The following is a 27,907-nucleotide window of genomic DNA, read 5'->3' on the forward strand; positions in this document are numbered from 1 at the left end:
ATGCCGTCTGTTATTTGTCTGCCTTTGACAAACCTTGTCTGCTCTTGGGATATCAAGCCAGGTAGTATGGGTTTCAGTCGGTTAACCATTATTATAGCTAAGATTTTATATATGACATTGCAAAGAGCTATTGGTCAGAACCCTTGTGGTTCTTCCAAGTGCTTTGTCTTTGGGATCAAGGCTAGGAATGTTGAGTTCAGGGCCGGGTACATTCTTTTGGTGCATCTAGATTTCTCTACTAATTTCACTAAGTCTTCACTCATGGAGGTCCAAGTCGCTTGGAAGAAGTCTGCAGTGAATCCATGAGGCCCTGGTGCTTTGTTCTTTTCCATATTTTTAATTACCTCTTCCACCTCCACTCTAAATATTACTCTTAGTAGATCTAGGTTCTAATCTTTACTTACTAGATTAGGGATATGTTGACTAATTTTGTGAATGTTATCCTCCCTTCTAATATTTGGTTCTGTCAGAAGCCCTTTGAAATGATGAACTAGCAGATTCTCCATTCTTCCTTTTAAGTGAGCTGATTTCCTTGCTGGTCCATTAGGGAGAATATTCTGTTCTACTATCTATGTTGTACTATTGCTTTATGGAAGAACTTCATATTTCTTTCTCCTTCTTTTAACCATTCTATTCTTGATTTTTGTTTCCAAAGGATTTCTTCTGGTTCTTTTGGTTCAAATTATTTCTAGCTTAATAGGCCAATGATTTGACCCTAAACACGGAAGGATTGTTGCTTCATAGAATATATCTTTGCCAATGAAGTGTTCTGTTGCTAAGAATCTGTCTAGCCTAGAGGCTATCTGTCTACTTCCTCCCCTTCTATTGTTCCACGTATATTTTCCATTTATGGTTGGGATATCTACCAATTTTAGTTCTTCTTGAAGATCCCTGAACCTCTCCATCTCTGGCTCTTCTCTTTGCAGACCTCCTTTTTTCTCCTCTATTGATGTTGTCAAATTGAAGTCCCCTGCTATCAGCCAAAGTTTCTCCTCATGGAGTTTTCCTAGTTGTTGTATTTGAAGGAGGAAGTTTCCTTTTTCCACTGGAATATGAGGACCATATACTGCAGAGACTAGAAACCATTCTCTGTTTCTGATTAACCAGAATCGCCCCGTGAGGATTCTTTTCATGCCCACCTAGTAATCTAATGTAATCTCTATTGGGTTCCACGGTATTTGTATGCCTCCCACATTGCCTTTCGCGTCTATAGTCATGATTTTGTACTTTGGTTTTATTTTATTTAAGATTTCCTCCATTCTTCCTCCTATGATTTTTGTTTCTTGTATCAACATGAGTTGAGGTTTTTCTTTTCTTAGCCTATCTGCTAAGTGTCTCTATTTGCCTTTACTATTAAGGCCTCTTATATTCCAGGATGTGATTATCATTGGGTTACTTGGTTAATTTGGTGGAATACCGCCGATAGTGGTACTACCCTCCCTATATTTACTAGAATTTCTCCCATAATTTGTATAGATTCCTGTAGGTTTCTTTGGCCTCTTTTCTTTCCGCCTTTCATTTTTTTTAGGGTAGTCTTGGGCGCTGTCCCGTTGGAGCCCCAGTTGTCCTGCCATCTCGACCTTCCCCTGCACCTGTTTCTCTTGATACTATTGGAATGTTTCTCTGTATAGTCGTTTTTGGTCTTTTGGAATGAATCATTCATCTAGATGTCTCTATTCATTCAGTAGTTTCCTCATCACCTCTTCTTCCATGCTTAGTTCTTCTCCCCTACTTGTATCTATTTCCATTGTATTGTTATCCATCATCTTCCTGTCTTCCTTCTCCTTCTCTATTGGCTTGCTTTGGGTTTTCCTCTTAGTTTTTAGTTTACGTTGGCTCAAGCTGCTTTCCTTTCCTTTTTCCCCCTGATAGTCCATTGTTTGGGCCTCATTGTTTTCTTCTTCTTCTTCTTGTAGTACTTCAAAGCTGTTTGTTCGGCTGGGTTGTGCTTGCTTTTCTATTTCCCCCTCGCTAGTATTCTCTCTTGCTTACCTTCTTTTGCTTTTTACTTCTTGAAACTCGTCCTCGTCTTCTTGATTTTTCCTCTGTTGTTTATGCATGTGCTCTTCCTCTTCTATATTTAGTGGGCACTCCTTAAATAGGTGGCCATACTCATGACATCTTCTACATCTGAATGGAATATGTTCATAGTCTAGGGTTTGCTGCCAGACCTCTTCATGATATTCTAGTTCTACTGTGTCTGCGATGGGGTCAGCTATATTCATGTAGACACATATTCTAGCATATGAGGTGTATCTTCCTTTTTATTTCATTTCTGATATTTTGACAATTCTTCCTATTGTGTTTCCTATGCCTTCTAGAATCTTTGGGTCCCAAAAGTCCATTAGGAGGCCAAATAACCTAACCCACACAGGGGCTGCCATAAATGTTTCCTTTTCTGGGTCATAGCATTCTTCCCAGTATCTCATAAACAATCCAGCATTATAATGAAAGTAAGGACCATTTTCAAATAATTTTTATTTGTCTTGCAGCTTCAAGAATATTGAACAAGCCTCTTGCAACTAGCTTTAGCTTGATATGGCCTCGGGGTTTCCATTTTTGTTGAATCCACTTGGTGAGGTCCTTTTTCGTCGACCATAGTCCAATGAAATTTCATATAAGCGCATGGTCTTTCATATAACTTCTATCGCTCCAGTTTGTTCATTGGTATGATGAATCTTGGTTTCTCCATCGCACATGGTAAACATTTACCTCTACTGCCAGCCTGCCATCTCGCTCCAAGGACTGGTCTTGGCTTTCTTGTTTTTCCTGCTTGCTTTTGGTTACTGGTATTTTGGCATTACTTTGCTGTCGCATCTCGATAGGAGGGGATATCTCCCCCCCTCTCCTCCTTTGTCATTCTCCTTTGATTCCTAGTGTCTGGGTCTGCCACTTTTCAGCGGTTTGCAGTTTTTGGGGCAAAGTACCGCCTAGCTCATGGCCGCCTAACCATTAGCTTTGCAGAGCGTTTTCTCCCCCAAGTGCATTTTTATACCTTCGGTTTAAAGGAGTCTATTCCTATTAGTTAGGAGTTGTTTCCTAAATTGGTGTGTGGTTGAGATATTCTCTCAAGAAAGTGATTGTGTGTCCAAGATAGTTTCCCTATCATGAGACAACACTTCTTATATTTATTTGTAACATTATCTGATTAATATGAATATAGATTTCCTTATGGAAATTTAACATGGTATCAGAGCCCGTAAGGGCCTCGACCTCAGCCCCTCCTAGACTGAGGGAAATAAGAAAGAGTATATTTGTATTGTTTTAGTTTTTATTTGTCCATCAAATTATTAAAGTTGTTGAGAAATTGATTCGAGAGAAATCAAGTTGAGTAGGGTATGAGTGTGGCTTGGTACCTTGTTTGATGTATGCTATGGGGTGTCTAAAGGCTAAGCTAGGGATCAATTTTTCAAATTGGTGAAGCTGAGTAGTAAAGAGATGTGTGAGGTCGAGTTGTTGGAGGTTTCAGTGTTGGATCTGAGAGTTATAAAGTGGTTGAGTCTATCAACACTACTATGTGGCTTTAATATCTGTGGCTAACTATGTGGGATTGGTGTGTTGCTCAACCAACGTGGAACAAAGTGCCCATAGAATTGAAATCCTTATGTTGTGACAAGCGAGCATTGAGCATCAGGGAGTAGTCAGCATGGAGGTTGACCTACTATGAGCGTGGGGCAGAGGGAGTTTTGTTTCTCAGTGCCAATGTGCTCATTTGTTAGTCCAAAGGAATCGGGCAGGCATGTTATATCGGTGACAACGCATTTGAGCAGTGCTCATTGTACCTCGTGATTGAAGTGACAATGTGGTTACTTGTTTATTTTAAATTGGTGGCAGAGGCATTTCTATTGAGATTCATTTTAAATTGGTGGAGAGGTAATAACCCAAACGACTATGGTAGAATTTTTGACCACCTATAGGGTATCTACGTGTAGAACTCCATGCTCTAGCTGAGTAGAGGATTCATGGTGATACATTGGGGTTCTATTTTACCTGTTTAGGTTCAACGAAGCCTCCTTTCTTTCACGAGTCCAATACCACCGGTGTTTTTTTTCGGCTCGAGAAGAAAGCGAAAACGTGAGATTTGGGGCAATTTTTGTTCAATCTCAGCACTATTTGTGTGGACAATTCACGATCAAGCGATATTTTTTTTTCGAAGTAAAATTCATTTGTTGTGTGTTAATTTTCCCACTGAGCAACTTGATGTTTTTTTTCTATTGGTCTTGCATTTGTTGTTATTGCGGTTGAAATGAAGAATGTTGTACCTATTTCTACTGCTGAAATGGGAATCTTGCATCACATGCTAAGGAGAAAACAACCAAGTCGAGGGACAATGGTGTGTCGAAATTGATGGTGGATCGAGTTGTGCTGTATTGGCACCAAAGAAGCCTATGATCCGACTTCTTGTTGTTGAATAAAATTATTGTCTATCTGTTAAAACTGAGATGATGCTTTTTGCACAGATTGTGCTCTATTACTAGTTTGTAATTGAATGTGTTGTTTTCATTCATTTTGATGTGAGCCTATGGAGAGCTCGTGGTTGTTTTTTTGTGACCTGGGTTCTAGCAGAGAAGGGCTCGACTTTTGTGACCATGAGAAAAAGGTAGGGCGTTATTGACACAACCAGGTTAAGGCAAAGGTTAAATTAACTAAGTTGAGGCAGTGATTTACAAGGAGAAAATTCTAGTCCCGATTTAATGAGACATGGTCCCAGTAAAAGCACTCAGATGCTCCACATACCCAATTTTTGTTACTATATCATGCCAATAAAGTTCTTTGCTTATGTTTATTACCCATTGTTTCAATAAATCAAATTCACCATCAAAGGAAAGCATCAAAGAAAAGGTAATTTTCAACTCTTTGAGTTTGTACAAGATACATGTTGAGTCTTGTCAACTCAATATGAGTGTGATTTTGTTAGAATTGACTACTCTAACAATTATCTTGTAAAGAGAAACTTGAAGATTGAATGAATATGCCCATGGTGAATAATAAAGATAAAGATAGTTCATGAAAGAATTAACATATAATTGTTGGATAATTGAGGTTAAGGGATGATGGACAACAAAGAGAAAGTTTGTGTGAATTAGCGTGAGTTTGTGGAACAGACTCATGGTGTATTAAGTGTCACATACATTTATTCGTAAGCAAGTCTAAGATGTTTTGTAGTGGTCTTTGTAAATGTATGTACCTGGTAACTCCAAAAGTTGGAGTGTGTAATGTAATCCTGATAAGCATGCGTACCCCCATAAAGGTCATGGTAATCTTAAAACCACTTTATATTTGTAGTGTTGGTTTGTAACCACGTGCGAGAGTGAAGTGGACAGGGATTCCTGTAGGCATGGTTTTGGGTTAGCCGACAAAACCCTTGGTATGGTTGAGGGTAAACCGAGAAAACCCTGGGCTTGGTTACGTTGGTTATGTGGTGAGCCTTCATGGCTGAATTGAGTGCCTTGGTGGCAGAGTTGAGCCTTGGTGGATGAATTGAGCCTTGGTGGTTGGGAGCCCTTGTTGGCATGGTTGAGGGAAATCTAATAAAACCTAGAGCATGGTTATGGGTAATCCGATAAAATCGATGATGATGATGGAGGAGGATTTGTAGGTATAGGTACATGTATGCAGTTATAATGGTTGACAGAACCATGTATGTGAAGGGCATCTTAGTAGACTAGCGGTTACAATGGTTGGAACCCATGCATTTCGGTGGATGGTTGTCCCTTTATGTGGACGTCGACATATTCTTTTGTTTTGTTTGACCACAATTATACTTTGCATATTGATATCGAGACAAGTAGTCATTAAGGGGGTGTGTTGGAAAATGTAATTCCTACTTGTATCAGTTGCGATTCTTGCTATGTAAAGGAGTATGTTCCTATTAGTTAGGATTTGTTTCCTATATTGGTGTGTGGTTGAGATATTCTCTCAACCAAGTGATTGTGTGTCCGAAATAGTTTCCCTATCTTGAGACAACACTTCATATATTTATTTCTAAAAATATTTGATTAATGTGAATATAGATTTCCTTATGGAAATTTAACACATTCATGCATTTATTATCCATATTGCCCAATTTATAAAAAACAAGAAAGATTTCAGATATTGGTTAGTGACATCGCCTTGTTCCGAGTGGCTACCTCCTGGCCTTTGCTTATGGTTTTTCTTTGGTGATAAAAGTGTATGCAATTCCCCTATTGATTGTGAATGCATTCCTCTTGATGATCATTTCCACTATGATGAATCAGAGTGGAAATGGGTGAGTGGTGCACTCTCAATAGTCGAAAGGGATCACATAATGTTGAATCGTGTATTCCATCACATAACATACACCCATGTGAATCATCATCCATTCTCCGTAATTCCTCATTACCATGCCATGAACACCCATGTGACTCATCATCCGTTCTCCATAATTCCTCATTAGCATGCCATGAACACCCATGTGAATCATAATTCATTCTCCATAATTCCTCATTACCATGCCATGAACACCCATGTGACTCGTCATCTGTTCTCCATAATTCCTCATTACGATGCTATGGAAGCCACCAAGGATATTAAACTGATTTTGGGCAACTATTACTATTATGACAATATGCCTGTCTATAACATCTTATGGTGGGAGTTTAGAGAATGTGTGTATATGTAAATGCTAACTCCCCTAAAAATGTGGGATCCTGTGGTATCGAAGCAAGTTTACATATTTAGATGGACCATGACAATATGCCTGTCTATAACACTTTATTATGGGAGTTTAAAGAATATGTGTATGTAGAGGATAACTCCCATAGAAAAGGTGGGATCTTGTGGTATAGAAGAAAGATTACATATTCATATAGACTATGACAATATGCCTGTTTATAACACCTTATGGTGGGAGTTTAGAGAAGGTGTGTATGTTGAGGTTAACTCCCCTAGAAAAAGTAGGATCTTGTGTTTCTTGTGTTATAGAATTGTGTTTACATATTCATATGGATGATACTAATATGCCTATCTATAACACCTTATAATGGGTGATTAGAGAATGTGTGTATGTAGAGGCTAACTCCCTTGGAAAAAGTGAGATCATGTGCTATAGAATCAAGTTTAAATATTCCGATGGGGATTCCAATTCCATCATCGATATGGAGATCCCAGTTACATCATCAATGGGGTCACTAGGTGGTCCAATTTTTTTCCACCCAATCTATCCAATTGGTTGGACTGCATTGAGATGTTGAAATAGTCTTTTATGGATATCTCATTCAAGCAACTGTACAAAGAATTAAATTTTGTGGCTGATGGATTATTGAAGAGAGGTTTGTTGTTAGATTTTTGTTCTATACATTCCAGGCTCTGTTTTGAGTATCTGGTGGTGGAAGAGGGTGATATTTCCCTCTGTTGATCTACTTGCTATTCCAGTTACAATATTGATTTTATTTACATCTTCTGTCTGTTGGATTATGTTATTCTGGATGGGATGATTTTTGTATATGTACAACCTTTTTAGATCTTGTTTGTATCAATTTTTGATAGAAGGGTGGGCTGGTAGATCCTTCTTATCTCGAGACTTTATGTTTATTTTTTGGGTGGAGATGGTGGATTTAATTTTTAATATAGAGGGTAAATATAGATCATATATGTACTGGATTTTTGTTAATAAAATTCCAACTTTTTTTTCTTCTTCTGTAAAAAAAAAGAAGAAAAGAAAAGAAAAAGAAAAGAAAAGAAAATAAGTTTACCTATTCAGATAAACTACTTTTTTATAAACATAATCTTCAATATATAACCTAAACAGAACGAGAAAAAACTTATACTTGGTTTGAAAGATTAACACCATTCACGATCCCCCAAAATCTCAAAACTCGGTGTGGCCATAACACAAGTTTGTTGGTTTAACATGTTCAAACAATGACTTTAATATTAAATATATTTTAACAATTCACTTATCACCATTTATTCAAAACTGTGTGGGTTTTAACTATGCTCATCAACTACTCAAAATTCCATTCCTTTTTTTACAATTTTTATTGGTTTTATTAATAAAATTTAAGGTTTTAATACTAAAGTTCAATCGAATTTAAGGTTTTATTAATAAGATTTATTACAAGATTAATTTAGGTTTATAATGTGGATCTAAATTTACTAGGTTTACTAGATTGATCTAGGTTTACTAATTTAACCGTGGTTTACTAGATTTACTAGGTTTACCAAGTTGACCTAAGTTCAGTAGGATAACTTAAGTTGATTTTAGTTGACATATGGTTTCTAGGACCTAGGTTTATTGGGTTTACTAGATTTACTAGGTTTACCTGGGTTTACTAAGTTGATCTATGTTTAATAGAATACTAGGTCAACCATAGTCAACCATGGTCAACTAATCAACCATAGTCAACTAGGTCGACCTAAGTTTACATGGTTGACTAGGTTAGCATATGTTTACTAGGTTGACTTAAGTTTACTATGTCAACCATCGTCAACCATTTCCAATTCACCATGGTTGAGTATGGTAAACCTTGATTAACCATTTTCAACCATGATCAAACATAAACAACCATAATGAACCATTATTAATGATAATCCATCATAGTTAACTATACTTAGATGTGCACAACCATGGTAATCCATAGTCAAGTATATGTTGACCATAATAAACCCTCCTCAACCATAACTTTGAACGTATTTATCTATAGTCAACCATGGCCTGTTAATTCTCCTCATAGACACATGTTATCAACTAGCAACCACATTAATAAAGTGGTTGAGATCCATCATTTTTCACCTTCCATATGCTTATCAATAGCATTAAAAGGTGGAAAGTAATGCCTATCCACTTATTTCAACCACTTTATTAATGTGGTTATGCTAGTTACACAATAGATTCCTTTCTGACCATTGATTCCTTTATGTGTTTTATTGCATCATTTTTCATATGCTTATAGCATTAAAAACTATAAAACGTATTTCAACCACTTTATTAATGTTGTTGTGCTAGTTGCATAGTCGATTCCTTTCCTACAATTGATTACTTTACAAGTTTTATTGCATAAGTTTGAATGATATTCAATTGGAAAAATGAGTGGGCCATTACGAAATATATGAATTCTAGCTTCAATCTGATTTTTGTCTAATTTCTAATTTACCTTTTGAATACAAATTAGTTGAACTATGATTTTTAATATATACAGGAGGGGCATGCGGATATTGGATGTCACGATCTCTAGTATGTACAACAAAGCCTATGGTACCAATACAACTCCTTTGAATACTATGTTTTTCAATAATAGATGGAGTCTGCTACAAAATGAAATGTAACGAGGATCCTGAGTGGTATTAGTGAGGAACTATTAAGGTCATAGCCACCAACTTCTGCCCGCCAAACTATTCTCTCCTCAACAAGAATGGCTGATGGTGCAAGCTACCCATCCAACATTTTGATATGGACAAGCTTTCTTATCTGAACATTGGTAAATACAAGAGTGGGATCGTTCCCATTCTTTGCAGAAGGTAAGGTAAATCTTTGACCCATCATTTGTATTTTCTAATTAATGAATTCAAAATCACTTTGCTTTATGGTTTTTAGTTCCATCCACATTTATTTTGCGTTGCATTATTTCCTTGTTTACTTTTCCCATATTTTATATGGATATATTATTTTATTTATTTTTGTAGTGAATGGTGATTATGTAGTAGAAAGTGAATGGTGGTTTCACAATGGATTTATTAAGATGATAGGTGTTTCTCTGTAGGGTTCGGGTGGGTAGGCACTGTTCACCCCAACCAATCGCAAGCCTTCTTTTTTGTCTGCCTTGCTGCAATCAACATATGGCACGTCATGACTCTCTCATTGTTTTCCAACTATGTCATGGGCACTAATGGAACAACCATCCCGACTTGCTACAACGCCTTCATGGCTGTCATCATAAACACAACAATGATCTTACTTTTCCAGTTCCTCAACACTAAGAATCCTTTGGGTTTGTCCATAAAACAAACACAGTTTCTCGCCCTTCTTGTGACATGTAACATTACTACTCCGTCTCTTGGAACCCACTCATCCTTATAAATTTCTTCAATTGAAATCCAACTGGCAACTAAATTATCTACACTGACAAAACCCCAAAAAATAATAGATCCATACATGTATTGCCTCATCCCATGGCCATCTGCATAAACAAAAATCTATACTTAAAAATCTTTCTAAATTTGTATGAAGCCTTGAAGCTACTTCTTTTGTAGGTGTAGGATTCGATTTTTGCTATGGATGAGGCCACACCTATTAAGGCTCCTCTCCCCTATGACTAATATGGTGAAGTGAATGTAGTTATTTACTACCAAGTTGATTCTTCCAAGCTCTTCTTGCCATGCAACCATTATGTCCATTCTACCAATGGTCTGTCCAAGAGGCATGTCCAATCCTAGCTCTGTGATAACTACAAGGATGATTTCGTTAAAATTCACTGTGTGACCGAGGATGTGGTTATTTTTTAAGAATGTGACTGGGACACCTATTGAGGATCCTCCACTAGCCACCACTAGCACCACTCCATCAAAGGTTTCATGGGCTGCTCCTCCGCTAAAATTTTGGCCGCGAAGTAGGGTTTTGATGTCAGTGATATATATTTCAATAATTTTGCTTTTCCACTCAGTCTCTCTAATCCCCAATGTGGGAATTCCCTCGTATGGGCAGCTTGATGATTCTCTTGATTGCGTCGTATCAGGTTGTATGAAATTCGATCTTGTGAATTTATGGCTCTATACACCCTCCTCAAATCTTCAAGGAATCATTTTCCCCACTCCAAACTTGGGGCCCGTCATATTCCTGGCCCTAGGCAAGGTACTGACCAGTCCCCTAAATGTTTTCTCAAACACCCAGATGCGATTTTAGTGTACACATTTCTATTTTATGTGAAACTAAGGTTTTTTATTTTTCAAATTCCCAAATGTGGTTTCAATGTACCCTCTTCAATTTTTTCATTCAACTGACTGCTCGAGTCTGTTTTGGTTACAACAACACAATCATCAACTGTGTGGTAAGAATAAGTAAGTAATATTTGAACAACTACTTGAGATGAGGAATGAGGAAGGAATCATAGAAAAACCTATGGATGATGAAGATGAAGCAAAGCCTATTTCTCGACAAGCCACTCCTAATCTAAATCAACCAATTCATCCATCCCTAGATGTAAATGATGCATGAAAACCGAATCCATCACCAGGCAAACAACATTATACATAAGCAATTCGACATATTCCTTCCTCATCATTACTGATGCTTCCACATAACATACCAATTTGTGGTATTGAGAAAGATATTATCTAGAATCATAGCTTTGGAAGCAAAGTATCCCATGTATGTTTCAAATCTTGGCTTAATCTTGTACAATTAGAAAATATTTCTATAGCTCATTTTGATTTTTGACTTTGGGGCTGGTGAATCTTAGGGAGTTGGCTCGAGCACAACTCCATGCTTCTTAGGCCCATGCATTCTTATCATGGTTTGATAGGTTTGCACTGGCCCTTGTGTGGTCCATATCAATACGCACGATAGTTCAATTTCTGACCAATGTATTATGTTACTATTAACGAACTTGGATTTTTTAGTGCTGGGGTGTTCAAACACATGTCTGGAAAAATTATGAGTTGATTTTAACTAAGCCCTAGGTTTTTTTGTAATATTGTAGTTAAATATATCCAGCCCTTGAGAGATCCATATCCGCATTGAAGATGGTGCAATTGTTGATTAACGTGTTCAGTTCCTATTAATGAGTTTGGATAATTAACCATTGGGGAATTTAAACTATTAGAATATGTTGTCATTGATGGCAAAGACAAAGAATATTATGGGAGATTGTTGCAAATGTTGTTAAACGAGGTGTTAATTGATGTCAAGTATCGATATGTTGTCACTGTCAAAGGTGTTGTTGGCATAAGGAGGATGTTGGACAAATACTGAAAAAGGTGTTGTCATTAGGTCATTAATTTCTTAGGTGTAAATGGTGTAGTATCTAGATCAAAGGTGATGGAAAAAGAAAAAGTGATTCCAAGAAGTATGAAGAACAACTCAAGCATGGCAAAGTTAAAGATGGTTAAGGTGCAGATACTTTGAAGCCATTTTTAGTAGAGAAAATAACCTCAAATGAAGTCATAAACCAGTAGTATATAGAAGTTCCAAAATGGCGTCTTGGATCAGAAATTATTCCCAATCAAAGTCAGGTACCCCAAAAGTCAAACTTGCAGAGTTAAAGTTTTAATAGGCCGAGTTAATATTTTTACTCAAGGGTTTTATAATTAAAGATATTCTCAATTTCTAGAAATGAAAACCTAACTAATTTTTTCCTCAAACAAAAAGTATTTTTTTCCTAAATAAAAAAATGAAATAATTCTTAATTAAATATTAAAGGCTCTTCTTGCTCCATATTCATGCTCCAATTTTTTTCTCAAATTATATGGTACAAATCTCCATATTCATGATCCAAAAATTTTCTCAAAAAATATTGTACAAATCTCCCACCTTGCAAACAAATCTCATCTCATTAGTTTATCCACCCTACCATATCTCAAGGATTCTTATATTCTCCTATAAACCTTAAGATGTAAATATTATATGAAAAAGTGGACAAATAGATTTTTTTTTATGGAATTTGATACTTCCTATGACCAAAAAATTATGTACTTCTCAAAGAGCGAAAATGTAGGATCCACAATTTGGACCTCTCTTCACATATTCTATATATAAATACTACATTATTTTAACTATCTAGCCATAATGTGTTCCTCATGACCACCCCTCATCTAGTAATCATGCACAATGACACATGTTGCTAGATATAATTCATATGTTTCAATATTCACCCACCCACCTTATACTTACTCTTTCCTTAATGTTTTACTCACCCACTTTCCAACTACTTTCCCCTCCAATATTTAAAATCACATATAGGGATGCACATTATATTATGTCTTTTTAATTAAATATACTCTCTTTAAGTAGAAAATGAATGTTTTGATTAATTTAAATGTTTTTAATATATTGCTACTTTTGTAATTATAAAACTAAACTAGTTTTACTCATAAATATTTTTTTTATTTAAATGAATGTATTTTCATCTATATGAATAGTATTATCACTTAACTAAATTTTCCCGCAAGCATGCACATGCGTGCACACACACACATTATATGAACATGATGTATACATTTATGTTAGATTGGGGAATTGAACCAATAACAAGGGTGACTACACGGTCGCTACAACACTTGTACACACATATATCTACATGGAAAAAGTACTAATATTTTGTGAGTTAGGCCATGATCACTCCATCCTATTTTATGATTTTAGAGAGACTTATAGTCCCCTAAAAAATAATGATATTCTTCCCTTGTTGTGTGATCCTTAGTTCATATCATAACCTCACAATGTCATGTGACCTCGCAGGTTAGGATATGCTTGCCACTTTGCATATCCACATAAATGGAGATTCTAATGAGTAGGAATTATCTCCACTTCGTTTGCATACATGTAATGCCTTGTTCGTATAGTTTTTAACCATATGTAGCTAAGCTTGCAATATTATCTCTAATTACGCCGTAAGGTGTTTCCCTCTGAAATGAACTTCCGTAAAATCTACTTGTCATCCCTGTGTGACGTTAGATTATGTGTTAGACGATTGGAGGATTGTTAATCGTTCAATAAAGGGAAGGTAGTTGAGTGGTTGCAACTATTCATGATATTTGAAACAGTTGCAAACCCTCGCCTGAATGCTACTAGATTAGAGCCTGAAAGATTTGCATGGGGTACCCTTTTCCTCTTCTCTACTCTTGATTTCCGTGCTGCCTTGACAGACCTCTAAAACGGGCTCCATCGAATCTCTGGGGAAAATTTCATCCATGGCTTTCCTGAATGTAGAAATGAGATCCGGATCAAATAAGGTCAGAGATGAATCATCGACGATTGCTGCGTCCAAATGGTTTTCGTGATTGAATCTACAGGAGTCGAGGGCGAATCCGCCCTAGAGGAAGAAAAGCCATTGAGAAATCCATTGTCGTTGTCGAAATTTTTCTTCAGATTCGTGTTGGGTGTTGTTGAAGACGCCTGCAAATTTTCATCTGCAATTTTTATGCTAGGGGTAACCTTGTGCCTTTTACTGGACCCATTCCACAGTTTGGAGCTCTTTTGCATCAGAAAAATGATGCTTTTGCTGGTAATCTATGTCTTTGTGGTCACCCACTGACAAATTTATTTTCAATTCCTTCAACACTCTCAGATCCTCCAAAAATCAGCTCACCTTCAGCAATTGCAGCCATGCTTGTTATTAACAAGGGAAAAGGTCTAAGCAAAGGCACCATAGCTGCCATTGTAGTTGGTGATTTTGCAGGGATAAGCCTCCTTTGCGCAGTTTTTATGTACCGTTACTAGGGAACAAGAAGAAAGAAGGAGTCAGAGGATGGGCCTAATACCAGGAATATTCAGTTAGATGACAACAGAGACTGTTCTTCCAGTTCGGGTAGAGTTGGATGGCTCTGCCTTAAAAAAGTTGATGAGAGCTCAGTTGGAAGTGTCTCAGACAATGGAGATCAATAGCAAGGAACTTTTGTGACATTAAATGGAGATCATGACATGGAATTAGATAAGCTACTCAGAGCCTCTGCATATATATTGGGTGCCAGTGGTTATACTATATTGTATAAGGCAGTTCTGGAAGATGGGATGACTTTTGCAGTAAGGCGACTTGGTGATGGTGGTTTGGAAAGGTACAAGGATTTTGAAGCAAAAACTAAAGCAATCACTAGGGTTAAACATCCCAACATTGTTCGCCTCCGAGCTTTCTATTGGGGTATAGAGGAAAAACTGCTGGTTTATGAATACATTCCACATGGAAGCTTGGCAAATGCCTCTTATAGTGGGTTCTCTTGTTCTCTTTTTTTCATTTCATGTATATCTACAGGAAATCTCGTTCAATTCATTTCTGCATGGTTGTTTTTTATTTTTTTACAAAGATAGCCCTTCAATCGCTTGCATATTATGAGTTTCTTATGGATTCCACAATCTCCCCTGTTTAGCTACTGTACCTTCAGCTAATACATAGTCATTAGAAAATTATGTACCTTCAGCTCCTGTATCTATTTTTTCACCATCTTTATGACTGCAATAAGATTAGATAAACAATGAATAGCTATAATTTTCAATTTTAGTCATCCTGTCTTGGGCCAAACTTTTGAACATTATGGCACCTCTTTCATTACAAGCATCAGGGGAATTGACATTATTACAAAGATTTTGGTTGATGTTGTATGTATCACGTTCCATCCCCGTATATTGGTTGATGTAACAAAGGTGGATCTGAGTACCACTGTGTTGGGATTCAAGATATCAATGCCTATTATGATTGCTCCAACTGCCATGCAAAAGATGGCTCATCCCGAAGGTATGCATTAGATTATTGTATTACAGTTAACTTCCTATTTTTATGCATATATTTTCCGAAAGTGAATCCATCATCTTTTAAAGGAGAGTATGCTACTGCAAGAGCCGCGTCAGCTGCTGGAACTATAATGGTTTGGGCATCGGCCTTCTCTTTGTGGGATCGATCTTCTGAATGTTTTAATTTCCTTCTAGCTATTAAGGATTTAAGAAATTATAATGATTTTGTATTTTGAAATAGTTTTTTGTGTTGATAAAAATTGAGGCTTGGACATATTTGTTGTAGACGCTTTCTTCATGGGCTACATCAAGTGTTGAAGAGGTTGCTTCAACTGGACCAAGCATTCGCTTTTTTTCAACTTTATGTAAGTTTATCATTTCCACCCATATGATTGTCTTCCCATGTTTTCTGAGATGTAATTGAGTTCATATCCATCCAATTGTATTATAGGCTCCTAAACCAATGGTAAGATCAGTTATATTACATTGGATTTACTAAATGTTGATGTATGAGTGGTGTTAAAATTCAGATGTCATTGCTGGCAGGTTAACAAGAATAGGAATGTTGTTGCACAACTTGTTAGAAGAGCGGAGAGGGCTGGTTTTAAGGCAATTGCATTGACTGTGGACAGACCTCGACTTGGGCGGAGGGAGTCTGACATTAGAAATAGGTAGTGAAAATTCATTCTATTTTAGATTTGCTGACAGGACTAGGTAGACATGTGGGATAAATCTTATATTCAGAGTATACTCCTCTTTAACATTATGAGTTTGTACCCATGTTTTAACACTTTCTCAACTCTCAATAAAAATTAGAACATTGTGGAATTCTTTTAGGATTAGAAGTGACGCTAGGGTTAGAAAAATCATTTAGCACCTATAATGTATCAAACTTAAAATAAGCCAGAAGTCTCCATTTTATCTGGGATTCCTCTTTGTTCATCCCTTGTCTGACACTAAGGTATCTAATGTTTTGAAAAGTCTCATTATGATATCCACTCATACATGCTAGACAGTAAGGCACACCTCTGTGTTGAGATTCAATTCTGGATCCATAATTGTTTTTTACTTCTATTGATTTTTCTTTGTCAAAAATGTAGATTCGCATTGCCTCCATATCTTACCTTAAAGAATTTTGAAGGTTTGGATCTTGGGAAAATGGAGAAGGTATGTATTCCATTTTAAGGTATCTAATGTTCTGAAAAGTCTCATTGTGATATCCACTCATACATGCTAGACAGTAAGGCACACCTCTGTGTTGAGATTCAATTCTGGATCCATAATTGTTTTTGACTTCTATTGATTTTTATTTGTCAAAAATGTAGATTCGCATTGCCTCCATATATTACCTTAAAGAATTTCGAAGGTTTGGATCTTGGGAAAATGGAGAAGGTATGTATTCCATTTTAAGGTATCTAATGTTCTTAAAAGTCTCATTGTGATATCCACTCATACATGCTAGATAGTAAGGCACACCTCTGTGTTGAGATTCAATTCTGGATGCATAATTGTATTTGACTTCTATTGATTTTTCTTTGTCAAAAAAGTAGATTTGCATTGCCTCCATATCTTACCTTAAATAATTTTGAAGGTTTGGATCTTGGGAAAATGAAGTTATGTATTCCATTTTATGAGTTATTTAAATAGAAGGATGTTGTTTTTTGTTCTTCCTATATTCAAGGTCTAGACTTCTTCCTTAAGTTGGTTTTTTCTTGCAAACAGCGGATTCTGGACTGGCATCATATGTTGCAGGTCAAATTGACAGACCATTGAGTTGGAAGGTTTGTAATAGTACTGGTAGAAAGATATTTCAAATAATTCTTCAGTATTGTGTTTGAATAGAATGAAAATGGATAGAGAAGCACCTGGAGAAATCTTGGGGTTGAGTTCCTGCCTTTGCTTGTAACCTTCTGAATCTTAGAAAAATTATTTGTGATGAGTCATATTATGATCTACATCTTCAAGAAATACTTCGTATCCTTTTTCAAGAAATACTCTGTATCCTTTTTCCAAATTTTAAGCTGAAAATATATTGTCACACCAATGCATTTGATTACCCATTTAACACCAAAACAGAAGGCACGGGTCTAAAAATTGTTTAGTTTGAGTTTGTGAGCTAGATGTGAAATGGTTACAGACAATTACCAGTTTGCCAATAGTTGTGAAGGGGGTTTTGACTGCTGAGGACAGTAAGTGTTTTTGGGCTTTTCGGCATGTAACACATGGGGATCCCTGAGTGATTTTCATAGTGAGTAAAGTTGATAATAATAATTATGAATGTATTATACAACAAGGCTAGCCATCCAAGCAGGCATACAAGGTATAATTGTATCCAACCATGTAGCTTGACAACTTGACTATGTTCCAGCAACAATAAGCTCTTTGGAAGAGGTGTGCACCACAACATTGCATTAGTATATTTTTTCGTAGGAAATTTTGGATACCTGACCTAGTGATGATTTATGGATAGTGTATATGGCAGGTTGTAAAAGCGCCACAAGGTCGAGTTCCTGTGTTTCTGGATGGAGGAATTTGGCGTGGCACAAATGTTTTCAAGGCATTAGCTCTTGGAGCCTCTAGCATATTTGTAAGCATATTATTTAATTGACCTATTTTCCTTGTAGGATTTTGTGGTGACCATTCATTCTAAATATTATTGTTGATCTGTTGTAGCTAGATGGTGGTTGATTTCTATAACATGCAATATATTTCAGAACCTTAGAGCTTATGATGTTGTATTGGGGATTGTAGATTGGGAGGCCTGTAGTTTTTTCTTTGGCTGCAGAGGGAGAAACAGGGGTGAGAAATGTTCTAAAAATGTTGCAAGATGAGTTTGAACTAACGATGGCCTTAACAGGATGCTGTTCAGGGAAGGAGATAAATCGAAATTACATTCAAACTGAGGCCGACATGATTCGATCTATATCAAGGCTCTGAAACGCTCTGCTCTCACATGAGTGATTGTTGATCAACAAAGTGAATATGCAATTGCTTGTGCTTTCTAATTCGATATGTCCTTATGCAGTAGTTCCAGATATTAGCAATATTGTTAAAAGTAGTATATTTTCAGTCTAAGAGCTATGCTGCCAGTAGGATCTATATCTACTGAGAATTTATTCGAATTGTTCTGCAAAGCTCCGGTGCTTTTGCCTAGAGATCATGTTATTCTGATTAAAATAATTGAAACACTGAGGATTATTACCTCTGCCTCTATAGTTTCTTGTGCTTTAAAAGTTAGCTTATTCTTGCAATAACTTTACTGATGATTCGTGGACAAAAAAACACATTACCAACCTAATATTTTGGTAAAATGGTATTGTATGAGTTGGTGCATACAACAAATAATCTCCAGAAAGATGAAATCAGGACAATGGTATGTCAAATGGGAAGGTTACTAAGATCACCTATGACAAGTCCCATTCTTGCCTCATAGCAATATCAAGTTGTTTAACATTATCAGTTTTCCATTTTGTAATTTGGTTATTTATGTGTTGATTGTTGTAATTTTAATTAATGAGATCATAAATTTATATGTAATAGAGCAAATATATCTCCAGAAAGATGAAATTACGACACAGGTATGTCAAATGGGAAAGTTACTAAGATCACCTATGACAAGTCTCATTCTTGGTTGATAGCAATATCAAGTTGTTTATCATTGTCATTTTTCAATTTTGTAATTTGGTTATTTATGTGTTGATTGCTGTAATTTTAATTAATGAGATTATAAATCTATATGTAATAGAGGTTTTTTTTTTTAATTTAAATGTACAATGTGTTAAAATACGGAAGTTAATATACTTATTATTGTAAATATGAACATAGAAATCGGATATATACGTGTGATTGGATAATTTGAAAGAATGTTTCTAATGGTTAAGGCATTTAACTTGTAACTCATTTTTATTATCACTTTGAACATTGAGCATCACATTAGTGTACTTTTTTGTATGTTGTTCTATCATGAGATTCTAAGTATTTGGTTTGTACCAGTTGGTATCAAAGCAAAAGATCCTCAAATTGGCACTTTCAAAAGTGGCATCTTACCATTTCATTAGAACTTTACTTTCGAATAATTGAATTTCATGGAAGTGTAAGGTTAGAAAGATAACAACAAAGTATATATGGTCAAATGTTAGAATCTTGTTTGTGATAATTTGAGAGTTACATTATGTCATGTATGCAGACACACCTCCCATGGTCATAGGGGCACTCCAATTCAAAATTTCTTCTGCTCTCCAATCAGATTTCCTATATGGTTTTTCAATTGTACTCTCCCATAGTAGAACATATTTTGTATGCAAAACATAGGTGAAATTATATTGCATCACTGAAATCAGCAAGCAAACCTAATCAACATCCCACATACATGATATGCAAAGATTCCATAGTAGAGCCAATCATGTGTACAGAATTTAGATGTGAAATCAAATACTAGGATTAAAAGAGATAACTACAATACCTAATCAACATCCACATACATGATATGTGAAGATTCCATAATAGATCCAATCATGTGTATAGAATTTAGATGTGAAATCAAATACTAGGATTAAAAGAAATAACTGCAATTAAATATGCAAACAATGATATTTGCTACTCAAATTTAGTCTCAATAAACTAGAGTCATAGTCTAATGGCAACTAACGAATCTAGGAATGCATTTATATACGAAATTTAGCATGTATACATAGTGATCTTAAATCCATGAGGTGTAGACCATTGGTTTATATGAGATTTAGTCTCCATTAGATCTCAAGTTCAAATCTCATGGGGAGGGGTTGAGGATGGGAGCTACCTACGATGGAAATAAATTATCTTGAGAGACATCCATGGTTGACCAAGTCTCACACAATATCAAAGCCACTCCTAACCCAATTGGAAGGGAGGAAGAAAAAACTCTTAGATGACATTGAGGCAACTTGGAGACTTAAACACTAAGCCATTTGGCTAGAGGGAGATGATAAGAATATTAAATTCTTTCAAAATTACACCAAAGGGAGGAATATGAGAAATACTGTATGGAAGCTAAGGGGCCTAGAAGGGAATACAACCTCCTCCTTCGAGAATATTGCTACAATGGTGACCAACGGTTGAGGTCTCCTTTCAAAGAACCAAGAGAGCCTCTATAGTCGAGGTGGTCAAATTAGCCTTGTTCTTCCCAAGATTTCAGCTCCATAGGACAATGAGATGTTGATGGAACCCATAACTGATAAAGAGCTCAAGAAGGTTTTAAGTGGCTTCGAAAAAGATGAGCTTGGGGCCAGATGGCTAGACAAACAAATTATTTTGGTATTATTTTTTAACTCTTTGGTGATGATCTCTTAAGAGTCATTGCAGAATCTAGTTCTACTGGTCATATGCATGCCTCCTTGAACTCCATCTTCCTTTCTTTAATTCCCAAATCCGATGATCCCTCTTCTTTTGATGATTTTTGCCCTCTCTCTATGTAATTGCATTTACAAAATTATAGCCAAACCATAGCTCTTCACATCAAACCCATCCTATCCAAATCTATCTCTGAGGAACAGTTCACCTTTCTGGAAGGCAAACAAATTCACGAGGCTATTGGTGTTGCCTGGGAAGGCCTCCACGGTCTCAAACAATGGCGTCTAAAAGGAGACATTCTTAAAATTGATCTCTTCAAAGATTTCAATCATGTTAGTTGGCTATATGTTTGAGTTCCTCACCCACATTGGCTTCAAAATAGACTTATCAATTGGATTATGACTTGCATCTCCTTGGCATCCTTTGTAGTCCTCATAAATGGCTTTGATTCTCCTTTCTTTAGAGTTGAACGTGGATTAAGGCAAGGTGGCCCTCTATCTCCCCTCCTCTTTCTCAAAAGTGGGATGTTTATTCCTTTGGGCTTATTTTTCCGGATATTCTTACTTGGAAGCCACCTTCAGATAAGGATTTTGCAGCATGGGGTCAAAACTTTGTTGATGACAAGCATCGCCTTTTGCGCATCATAGATCCTACTCTTTGACCAGAGGTTGAAGGAAGGGAAGAAATCTCAGTGTCTGTGGGGACTGCATTGAATTGTGCTTCTGCTTCCCCTCAAAAGAGACCATCAATGAAGGAGGTATTGCATTTTCTAGAAAAAATTCCATCATCCACAACCGGTTAACCAATTCTTTCTTCCTATGTAGCATCCTTGCTTTGACATAAGTTGGACAGAGATGAGGACTTACACCCACATTCCATATTCAACAGCATAGAAAATTTTAGGGGCGAATGTTCGCCCTTTGGCGAAATTAAGGGGTTTTAAATTTTTAATGGGCGAATATTTTGTATCATAGTACATTTTTACAAATCACCTCAAATAGCCCACCTTATTTTAAGGGAGAGGGTAAAAAAGGTAAATTTAGCCCTTGAAATTAGGAGTTACAACCTTCCATTTGCCCATTTTCAAGAATAGGTTTTATTTAAGTGAATCCATTCGCCCATTTTCAAGAATAGGTTTTATTTAAGTGAATCCTATGGGCCAAAGGCCCAAATACCATATTTATAAAAGAGGTATGGTAAATTAATAAAAATATAAATAAATGAGAGGTATGGTAAATAAATAAAACGTCTTTTTATACTTACTCAAAAGGTATGGTAAATAAATAAAAATATAAATAAACTAGACGCATGGTAAATAAATAAAACCTCTTTTTATATTTAGTCCATAACCCTCATTCTATTTATGAAGACTCAAGAAAGAGGTTTTATTTAAGTGAATCCTATGGGCCAAATACCATATTTGTAAAATAGGTATGGTAAATTAATAAAAATATAAATAAACGAGAGGTATGGTAAACAAAGAAAACATTTTTTTTATATTTACTCCATAAGTCACCTTATATTTACGAACACTAAAAAAAAATCGTTATATTTAGGTGAAACCTATGGGAAAAATTCTATAGGACAAATACCATGGACTAGATTGTTATTAATACCATGAAAAAAAACATTATTAACCCTAATATTAGTATTAATAAAAATAAAAATGGCACATGGTATTGACCCATGGTATTCACCAAAATGGTACATGGTATTGACCCGTGGTATTCACCTGGAATGTAGCCTATTTAAATGGGGGAATTAAACCAGCATAGATCCATCTTTACTCTGGATCTACTAACCCGTATCAAATATCGTGATATGCAAACTAGCATAGAGTGAAAAAATATTTGATCCCATCAAGAGTAAAAATGGATGTTGTAATTTAATGTATGTTAAACATTTTAGCTTGGTTAAAATAATAAAATAAAAATTAATTTTTATAAATTACTAATAGTAATTTTTAAGCTTCAGGTTTATGATAACCCATGGTATTGACCCATGGTAATACCATGGTATTGATGTGAGCATAGACTATTTAAAGGGGAAATTCTATCATCTTAGATCCATCTTAATTCTGGGTCTACCAAGTGCTCAGAGGGATAAATAGATTTTATCCCCCTAAGAGTGGTAGATGTGGAGTTAAGATGGATATAGGTTGGTTTTTATGATAATGAAGATATTAAATAGAATTAGGAAATTATATTGTAAAAACATCTTAAGGTGAATAGTTAAAGCATAGACATTGGACAAGTATATTTGCATACTTTTGTTTTAAACTGAAACAAATCCAGGGCTAAAAGGAATGGATTGATTGCACTAGTCATCCTTCTATAACTTTCCAACATATGCTGGAGTAAACAGATTGTAATTTGGGTAATTTTTCTAATTGCAAATAGGAACATACTTGTGTATTGGCAAGGTGGTTACGAGGTCCCTAGAAGTGATGAATTTGAATTTTTCTTGGTTTTATATATAGTATTAGGTTTTTTCTCATGCTTTCTATGAATGGCACGGGTGAATTTTATCCTACACCCACTAGGTTATCGATATGTAATTTCGGTAATTTTGATTTCAAAAGATATTTTAAAGAAATGCAATGATTTCATTTGTGTATTCAATAAACACAAGATTTTATAATTGAGTAAAATATTTGCCATGCCTGGTGAGAGATTCGCCAAAAAATTATATATACATATCATATTATTGATAAAATCGCCTTCCATTTTTCCTATATACCATGGAGATTCGACCATTTATTATACATGTAAATTTAGGGGGGGTTCTTAAAATTTTCCCTGTTCAACAGCTCTACTTAGACATTGACATAACTCATATAGACACCTCTATGATTGGGACTCAGTAACAGACAAACTCCGCTGTCAACTCAGCTGCTTATGAAATGGCCAGATTAAAATTTTCAATATTTCTACAGTTGAGGATTGTAGCAAAGATCAGGGATCTTATGAGGCATCCGCGTTCTCACAATTTACTTGCAGCTCATTCTCAGTTTTAATGGCAAGGTGATATATGGTGTATTATTGTTGCAATGGCAGGGGATGGATTTTAATTGCTGGTTGGACCAAAAGAAATTGATGCAAATCAATATTAACTAGTTATTGATAATTTTTCCCACTGAGTTCCTTGAGGTCGAGTATAACGCTTTCCTTGCTTATCAAAGAGTATTTCTTATCAAAGAGTATTGATTCCTTTTCAATTTCAACATTAGTGATAACCAAATCCAGTTCTCTGTAATCATTACAAAAGGGAGTCCATTATCATGCAGGGTTTGAATTGTTATTCTCCTCTTGTTGCATGCTAATCTTGATCATCTTGTTCAACTTCTAAGGTTCTTAGTGGCCTATCCTTTTTAGATCCTTTCACATTGACATTGACTAACACTATATCTCTCCAATCTTGTAGGAAGGTCATCAAACTCTCCCTTTTATCTGCCATGGTTGGCCAGGATTAAAATTGCAAAGGGAGTAGCCAGAGGCCTGGCTTATTTACATGAAAGGAAGTTTGTTCATGGAAATATTAAGCCAAGCAACATCCTTTTGGGCTTTGACATGGAGCCATACATAGCAGATTTTGGGCTAGAAAAGCTACTGGACACTGCCAATGTCAAGTATAGTAGCTCTGCTATCCACCTAAGGAACCTTGAAGGTATATTTTCAGGGAGAAAATGCTCCACTGGCTCCCGTGATAGCCTGCAAACAACACCTGATTTGCTGGGCAGTCCAGGCACATCCAAGAACTTTGTATCTCCTTACCAGGCCCCAGAGGCATTGAAAACTCTCAAACCCAACCAAAAGTGGGATGTTTATTCCTTTGGGGTTATTTTTCTGGAGATTCTTACTGGGAAGCCACCTTTAGATAAGGATTTTACATCCTGGGGTCAAAACTTTGTTGATGACAAGCATCGCCTTTTGCGCATCATAGATCCTAGTATTCGACCAGAGGTTGAAGGAAGGGAAGAAATCTCAGTGTCTGTGGGGATTGCATTGAACTGCGCTTTTGCTTCCCCTCAAAAGAGACCATCAATGAAGGAGGTATTTCATTTTTTAGAAAAAATGCCATCATCCACAACTGGTTAACCAATTCTTTCTTCTTATGTAGCATCCTTGCTTTGACATAAGTTGGACAGAGATAAGGACTTACACCCACATTCCATATTCAAAAGCTCTACTTAGACATTGACATAACTCTTATAGACACCTCTATGATTGGGACTCAACAACAGACAAACTCTGCTGTCAACTCAGCTGCTTATGAAATGGCCAGAGTCTTCTTAAAAATTTCAATATTTCTATAGTTGAGGATTGTAGCAAAGCTCAAAGATCAAACTTAACTCCATGCTTATGAGGCATCTGTGTTCTCACAGTTTACTTGCAGCTCATTCTCAGTTTTAATGGGAAGGTGATATATGGTGTATTATTTTTGTAGTGGCAGGGGATGGATTTTAATTGCTGGTTGGACCAAAATAAATTGATGCAAATCAATATTGAAAATTAGATTTATTGGTTCAGCTATAGTTTGCATATACAAAGAAGAAACTACTATTTTTTTAGGTTAGAATATTTATATATATATGTTCATCTTAGCAACAAATGATAATTTATCAAAACCAGGAGAATGCTACATAGCTTCCTTCATAAGCCTTCTTAGAAAGACCATGAAATAAGACAAGTGACCCTGTGCTTGTATTTGTATCTTATTCTACATAATAACTTCTTACTTAGCTGGAGAACAATTGGTTGCAGTATTTATATCAGTTTCTATGGAATGTTTCTGTTGTTATATATTGAACAGGTCCATTATACCATATTACTGGATTCTGCAGATTCTATCCTTGTTTTCTCTTCTTTAGAATATATATCAACCCTTTTGTTTTGTTTCAAGGATATGTTGTTGTTTATTTAATTTCTCTTTTATCTTTAAGATGGATATTTATCTTTTTTATCACCACGTTCTCTGTGGTTCATTTAAATTGGATATTTGTCATTTTGTTCACTGGGTTCTCTGTATTTTGTTATAAATAGTTATCGATAACTTTGCCCACTGAGTTCCTTGAGGTCGAGTATAATTCTTTCCTTGCTTATCAAAGAGTATTGCTTATCAAAGACAATTGATTCCTGTTCAATTTCAACATTCTGGATAACCAAATCCAGTTCTCGGTAATCATTGCAAAAGGGAGTCCATTATCATGTAGGGTTTGAATTGTTACTCCTCTTGTTGCATGCTAATATTGATCATCTTGTTAAGCTTCTAAGGTTCTTAATGGCCTATCCTTTTCAAATCCTTTCACATTGACATTGACTAACACTATTTCTCTCCAATCTTGCAGGAAGGTCATCAAACTCTCCCTTTTATCTGCCATGGTTGGCCAGGATTAAAATTGCAAAGGGAGTAGCCAGAGGCCTGGCTTATTTACATGAAAGGAAGTTTGTTCACGGAAATATTAAGCTAAGAAACATCCTTTTTGGCTTTGACATGGAGCCATACATAGCAGATTTTGGGCTAGAAAAGCTACTGGACACTGCCAATGTCAAGTATAGTAGCTCTGCTATCGACCTAAGAAACCTTGAAGGTATATTTTCAGGGAGAAAATGCTCCACTGGCTTTCATGATAGCCTACAAACAACACCTGTTTGTTAGGCAGTCCAGGCACATCCAAGAACTTTGTATCTCCTTACTAGGCCCTAGAGGCATTGAAAACTCTCAAACCCAACCAAAAGTGGGATGTTTATTACTTTGGGGTTATTTTTCTGGAGATTCTTAATGAGAAGCCACCTTCAGATAAGGATTTTACAGCATGGGGTCAAAACTTTTTTGATGACAAGCATCGCCTTTTGCGCATCATAGATCCTACTCTTCAACCAGTGGTTGAAGGAAGGGAAGAAATCTCAGTGTCTCTGGGGATTGCATTGAATTGTGCTTCTGCTTCCCCTCAAAAGAGACCATCAATGAAGGAGGTATTGCATTTTCTAGAAAAAATGCCATCATCCACAACTGATTAACCAATTCTTTCTTCCTATGTAGCATCCTTGCTTTGACATAAGTTGGACAAAGATAAGGACTTACACCCCCATTCCATATTCAACAGCTCTACGTAGACATTGACATAACTCATATAGACACCTCTATGATTGGGACTCAACAACAAACAAACTCTGCTGTCAACTCAACTGCTTATGAAATGGCCAGAGTCTTCGTAAAAATTTCAATATTTCTATAGTTGAGGATTGTAGCAAAGCTCAGGGATCAAACTTAACTCCATGCTTATGAGGCATCCACGTTCTCATAGTTTACTTGTAGCTCATTCTCAGTTTTAATGGGAAGGTGATATATGGTGTATTATTGTTGCAGTGGTAGGGGATGGATTTTAATTGCTGGTTGGACCAAAAGAAATTGATGCAAATCAATATTAACTAGTTATTGGTGATTTTTCCCACTGAGTTCCCTGAGGTTGAGTATAATTCTTTCCTTGCTTATCAAAGAGTATTGATTCCTTTTCAATTTCAACATTCTAGATAACCAAATCCAGTTCTCTATAATCATTGCAAAAGGGAGTCCATTATCATGTAGGGTTTGAATTGTTATTCTCCTCTTGTTGCATGCTAATCTTGATCATCTTGTTCAGCTTCTAAGTTTCTTAGTGTCCTATCCTTTTCAGATCCTTTCACCTTGACATTGACTAACACTATATCTCTCCAATCTTGCAGGAAGGTCATCAAACTCTCCCTTTTATCTGCCATGGTTGGCCAGGATTAAAATTGCAAAGGGAGTAGCCAGAGGCCTGGCTTATTTACATGAAAGGAAGTTTGTTCATGGAAATTTTAAGCCAAGCAACATCCTTCTAGGCTTTGACATGGAGCCATACATAGCATATTTTGGGCCAGAAAAGCTACTGGATACTGCCAATGTCAAGTATAGTAGCTCTGCTATCCACCTAAGGAACCTTGAAGGTATATTTTCAGGGAGCAAACGCTCGGCTTCTACGATAGCCTACAAACAACGTTTTGATTTAAAAGAGAATTATCATGGTAAATTGGTATAAGAATATTAGTAGAAAAAATCATGTAGTTAAAAGCCTAAATATTGGCAAAGACTAATTCTTCATGTGGCATAATCAATTAGCCATGTGATCTTGCTACATGATGCAAAAAAAATGACCCA

At 36.1% G+C, this 27,907-nt stretch overlaps 2 pseudogenes; both read left to right on the plus strand.

Annotated features, from left to right (window-relative positions):
• On the plus strand, positions 1-27,788 carry LOC149239106 (putative LRR receptor-like serine/threonine-protein kinase At4g37250; annotated as a pseudogene).
• LOC149239107 (glycolate oxidase 1-like) lies at positions 15,273-18,488 on the plus strand (annotated as a pseudogene).
• Positions 27,789-27,907: the final 119 nt, after the last annotated feature.

This window comes from Pinus tabuliformis, chromosome 8 (genome assembly GCF_031772625.1).
Source record: "Pinus tabuliformis cultivar Carrire ecotype Pingquan chromosome 8, CPIR1, whole genome shotgun sequence".
In the NCBI taxonomy this organism is placed as follows: domain Eukaryota; kingdom Viridiplantae; phylum Streptophyta; class Pinopsida; order Pinales; family Pinaceae; genus Pinus; species Pinus tabuliformis.